Genomic DNA, 6,000 nt, shown 5'->3' on the forward strand with positions numbered 1-6,000 from the left:
GAAGGGCAGGGTAGCAGCGGAAGCAGGCCAGCTGAGGACAGAACCAGAGTTAGGCCTTGTGTCAAATTTCAATATTCTTGGAATCATGTCTGCCTTGCCAAACATTTGAATCCATATATTTAATCTAAGAACTATGTTTATTTACATGCCAATTTACATGAATTTTCTCATTCACTTGCAGACTAAAAATAACATTCCTGTGAACAGTTGGGTAAAACTGATGACAATGTGTTGACATGTTCTCGTTAGGATCCAAAGGAGACAGAAACATCTGGAAGGGCGCAACACCCTCTCCTGGCCCTGGATGCCAGCAGGCAACATCCCCCCACATAGCAGAACAGCAGCTCTAGCCGCCGTTTCAGAAGGGTGTAATGTTTGCACCCTATTTCCCCATAGCAAAAGTGGTAGAAAAACTTCAAATGTTAACACGATTGTTCTATGAGAGTAAAGCAACCCGTATACACACCTTTACATGTAATACCATTATGAAGTATCAGCTATCGAAGACCCATTGAGTTGTAAGTCATTTGTAGGGCGGAGACCTGTCTGTAGTGGAGAGAAATGCCTGGAGGAAACACTGAGGACAGGAGTGCTGCTTGCGGCCATGTTGTATGTGGACGTAACCCCTTTGAACATCAGTTTAATGTCTTTTCATTCAGTAAGGTGACCAAAGGAAGCCCCCCCCCCCCCCCCCCCCCCAGGCTTGTTTGTAGTGGGACCCATTAGGGCCTTAATGGGGCAACAGGTGGGCAGCACGCCGAGGCCCTGGGGCCAAGAGAAGCCTCTTGAAGTAAGTGATACTGAAAAATGGCCACTTTCTGCCAACCATCCCTGGGTCTTCATTAATCTCGTGTAAAGGGGAGGGGGTGGCGTAGGGTGGGGTTGGAAATTGAGAGGAGATCCTCTTAAGCCTTGATCTGGAGACCTTCTGACCCAACTTCATCATTTGTTTTCATTAGACCAGCAGCCCCAGACGTTCAGTCCCAGTGCAGACTTCCCCTGTCCACCCCACCCCCACCTCTTGCAGTGCCAGTGCTCCCCAAAAGCAAAACCGCCCCGGGACCCTCGCTCTTCCAAAAAAAAAAAAAAACACTCAGGCAACGTCTCCTGAAGCCCCTAAGTCAACGCGGAGGAAACGCCCAACATCCACACTCCCGCACAGAGTAGGCTTCGCAGCTCAGAGCGAACACACTTTTTCGAGAAGAGGGTGAGAAAGCTCCAGGGTTAGTTTACAGGCTTGGATATATAGTCTGCTAAATTTGGTTGCAGAATTTCTGATCACACGCTGGAGGGCGAGAAGGCTTTATTTGAAAAGCTTCATAATGATGTGGCAGTGCTAATGAACAGCAGTCAGGAAAGACCCAGGATCATTTAGTCTTTCCCAGACTGCCTGCTTGCTGTACAAATGTCCAGGCTGGCTTCGGGCTTTTCACTCTTGATCATTACACCGCAGGGAAGTAATTGGCTCACGGCCGACCAGTGGAAGCGCCTAATGAAATCATTTCCCAAAGGGTCGCAACCTTTGAACTCCACTGACCCCACCTGACACTGATACCTGCTTTGGACTTTGACTGTGACCTGTTCAGACAGGCCCACCAATGCCTTTTTTTTCAAAGGAAATGTAACACCAACAAATGGTAACATTGGTCCCTGAATTGTGGAAGGGCCTATTCTATTACCTATCACCCCCTCCTCAAATGCCGTATGAAACAACGGAACTTCACTCACTTCTGCTGGAGGCAGTTGGGTCTGAACCGACTCGCTTGCCATCTTAATTTGTGGCAAAAAAACTTCAAAGGAAGTCTGAAGTCTGAAAACCGTTACACAACAGTTACATAGAGAGGCCCTCTAATAAGCAGGCCTTTCAACAGAGACATCTAAAACAACACAAGACACTCGCGCTGTACCCCACCGGCAGATCAGAAAGGCCACTGCACTGCACTTCATGCCACCTCTCTCCAAACAACACTGGGAAGAGTATTACACGTCAACGAGCATTAACACATACCTTTGACAGGCAGCTCTGGAGGGAGAGTTCAGGCCAGTGAGACTCTCTGTGTGTTATGTCTGGTGCAGCAGGACTGCGGGGGCCCTAATGGGCGCGAGCCCCAGCGCTAATGAAAACGTTGTGACTTCAGAGGACAGGGATGTGTTACAAGTCTAAACGAGAAGGAATGCTCCGAAACGTATCACGTGACAGACGAGACAACGATGGTTATCTGTCAGACACCTCTGAGACTGGGCAAACAACACCTGATAGCAGCTGCGGAAGGCCACGCTCCTGCTCATTATCACGTCTCTGCAGCGTTCCAGGCCTGACCCTGGGATTGGGCACGTTCATTAACACATTTCTGCCTCCGCAGCACGGATGCTTAAAGACAGGGGAATGCAGCCCACGTGTGGCAGGGTGCCATTCCGACATGCAAGGTGTACATCCGAATGACACCTGTGGAAATATTTAACATTTAGCACAGTAAGCTACACAGAGAATTCATGTAATCTATTATCACAGACATACGCAGAAACACACACACACACACACACACACACACACACACACACACACACACACACACACATACATACACACACACACACACACAAAATAACACACTTCATCTGAGTTTTTTTTTACATAGAGGGTGATACATTTTCTTATTTTTTTTACTAAATGTTTCTCATTTTCAGCACAGCTGCAGGAGGAGAGGATCTGAGACAGAGGGTCTGAGCTGTGAGGAGGACAGACACTGAATAATACCCTGTCACATCAGTGTAATTGCATGTACAACAACACAATGCTGGAGGACTTAGCCGTCAGGGCCACCATTCTCTGTGTGTATTGGTTATGAGAGATCAAAGGAAGCGCCGCCATAACTGCTTGCTGCCGATGAACGTTCGTTGACGTTGCGCTTTACAAAAACGAGGCAGTGAGAGACCAGTGACCAGCTGTCAAACTAGCCAGTGAGACACAGCACACGGCCCCATTACTGCTTGGCGTGTGTGCTTCATCCACGTCTTAACGAGATGAGACGTGACACCTGTGCTCCTCCTGCTCATTTTAAAAAGTCATTTGAATCACTCTGCAACCGCCGCTGCCAGCTGCGAGGCGATGCTGATTGCTCCGGCCCACCCATGCAGAGGCCCTCCCGACGACGCTGGTGTCCTTGGCTTCGCCCTGCCTCGTTTCTCGGCACACCAAAGGGATTTAAACAGCAGCGCTGTGTGTGCGCGCGCGGGGGAGCGGTGAGGGCTACGGCGCACGTGTGCGTCTGGTCGGCTTTACATGTCACATTGGGCACAGTCCGCCAGACAACAACACGAGGCAGCTGTTCGTGTTCAAGGATGGTTAGCGGGGGCTGTGTACTGTAGGTGTCTGGGGCGGGTTTGTGTGTTTTGAAAAAGAGCAAATACACCATTCTCTAGAGAGGAATGTGTGAGTGAAGGGTGTGTGGAGTTACTTCAGGCCCGTTGTGTGTCAAGATGGGGGCAAGATTACTCCCCCCACACCCCCCCACCCCACCCCACTTCCCGGTGCATAGATTGCGGACTGTCCATTAGCGTGCGGCAATGCACACATACCGCATGTTCCATTTGAGCACGGCAAAACAGCTCTCCTCTCCAACACACTATTCAATCATAGACTTCTGCATGCGCCCCCCAGCCTTAGGCCCGGGATCATCGGTACCCTTTGATCCCCCTGACGGTCGGCCTGAGTTAAATGAACGACAGCTTTTATTCATAAAAAGCCTCAAAGCAAAGTCATTTTGGGATTAAAGCCACTGGATGGTGATGGGTGAGGGCTCCAAAGACACATCTGTTGGAGTCCTTCTTTATGAAAGGATTGAGGGAATCTTTTGCTGAGAAATGAGTTAGATAAGAATGGCTGTCACAGAGGGCTTTCACTCAAATTAACATCTTTATAATTCTCACTATGTCAGGTAAAACAGTCTGTCACATACAGTTCAAATTATAATCACTCATGCCATTAGCAAAATAAATGTGGAGAGTTTTAAAAGTTCTTATGTAATACACATTGATGGCTTGTGGATCAGGATGTACAGCTCATTGTTAGTGGAGCATGTTTAATTGCCTGGAACTAGAAATGGATGGCTGTAGTTTGACCCCTCTTGGGGAGCTAGGCATGTTTTTGCATTTATATGTTTATATATATATATATATATATATTTCTGACATTTTGATTAAGATTTTTTCCATGTCTGCTTTTGAAATAGATACATTTTCCAGTTGGTGAATTATTTTGTATTTTCATCCTACACACAAACAGCATTGAAAAATATAGGAATATTTGAATATAGGAAATATTTGTCCTCTCTGTGTTTTTGCCTTTACTTGAACTTCCCATGCTGTTCTAACGACAGGAGTGGAGCTTCATGTGTTATGGATACTCATCCCATAGTGGGCCTTACTGTTTCCTAACGACTGAAGCCTTGAAGTAACCGCAGGTATTCTTCTGCTCTGAGAAACATATTAAGTGTATACTAAATTATGCCATGAGAGTGAGTGACGTGCCAAATCTTCCCTGGCCTTTGAGGAAACGCTGATAGAGAGATTTATAGATTGGATTTCTCACCAGGGGCCCTAATTTCATTGACAGGCAAAGAGCAAAGCAGCCAGCAAAGTCCATCGTGCTGCATGAACTACAGCTCCATCGAGTGGCTCAAGAGCACTGCGCTGACCCACCCATGTTTGCACTTGGGATCTTGTCTTAAATTAGTTAAATTATTTGGCCAAGTTATTAAATTAGCTCTAGTTCATGCGTGGCAGATTTTGCCCGCTGCTGTGCTCGTTGCTCGTTGCCCGTCAATAAAATTAGGGCCCCAGGTGTGTTTCATAAAAAAAAACAACAACAACGGCTTGAAAGTTTTAGACATGCAGTGATGTCTCAAAAATATAAGCTCTGCTTTACACTTGAATCCCACTCAAGCAGCTCAGAAAAGTCTCATTAATGGCAGAGAGGCCCACAAAAGAAGACATAGATCAATCAGAACAGCTTTATAGCAAAACTTTTCCCTTGGATTGCATGTCTGGAAAGAGACAAATTGAGCGATCAAATGGGTTGTCATGAGTTCACTAAATTACATTAATAAAATTGTATTCATGCATGACTTTGAAAGCATCTGAATGGATTTATAAGCCGTAGACTTGCTTCTGGTAGCCTGAAGGCATGGAGAGTCCTTGAGATAGTGGTTGCCCTGTTTCATCTCATGATGCAATGTGTTGTTCTGGAAAAGTCATTGGACTGCAGCCACTGAAGTTGTACTAGCACGACACGGCAAGTGCTTCACAGGCTCCTCACCAGCTCTTTGTACCTGCTCCAGAGTGTGTGTTTAAAAACACCCCCGCAGATGAGAGGCCTCAGAGGTCTCGTGAGTGCGCCTAATGATCGCCTGTGATTCCTGTCAACATTTGTCGCCCAGGAATGCAGACGCGGGGGGCTCCATCGATGTTTGGCTTTGCTGCAGTGGGTGACCTTATTTCCCTCAGCCGCCGGTTGAACTCCATTTAGATGAGTTGCTAGTCTGTAATTTAGCTGGGTGCGTCTTATCACGCTGAGTCTCTTCCCCTCCCGAGGGGGATAGACGATTCACCCAGTGACCAACTTCAGCTGCTCCTCGCAAAAAAAAGCTTTTCTTCTTGGCTCCGATGCTGAGGGGTTTGTGTGCTATTTTTGGATATCTTCAATGAGCATTTGGTTCCTTTGAAGTGCATTTGTATCGCTCCACCTTTGACAGCAAGTATGCAGGGAAAAGTACTAATAAGTTGTGAGAAAGATGTCGTGAGCATTGGAGCGATGAAAATACTCCAAGGCTAGGCAGTGAGGCACAAATCACTTTTGCTACATTCTGTTTTTCCAATGATCTGTCTAGGTGTATATACATGTTTGGATGTGTGTGTGTGTGTGTGTGTGTGTGTGTGTGTGTGTGTGTGTGTGTGTGTGTGTGTGTGTGTGTGTGTGTGTGTGTGTGTGTGTGTGTGTGT

This window comes from Clupea harengus, chromosome 1 (assembly GCF_900700415.2).
Source record: "Clupea harengus chromosome 1, Ch_v2.0.2, whole genome shotgun sequence".
NCBI classification, from domain to species: domain Eukaryota; kingdom Metazoa; phylum Chordata; class Actinopteri; order Clupeiformes; family Clupeidae; genus Clupea; species Clupea harengus.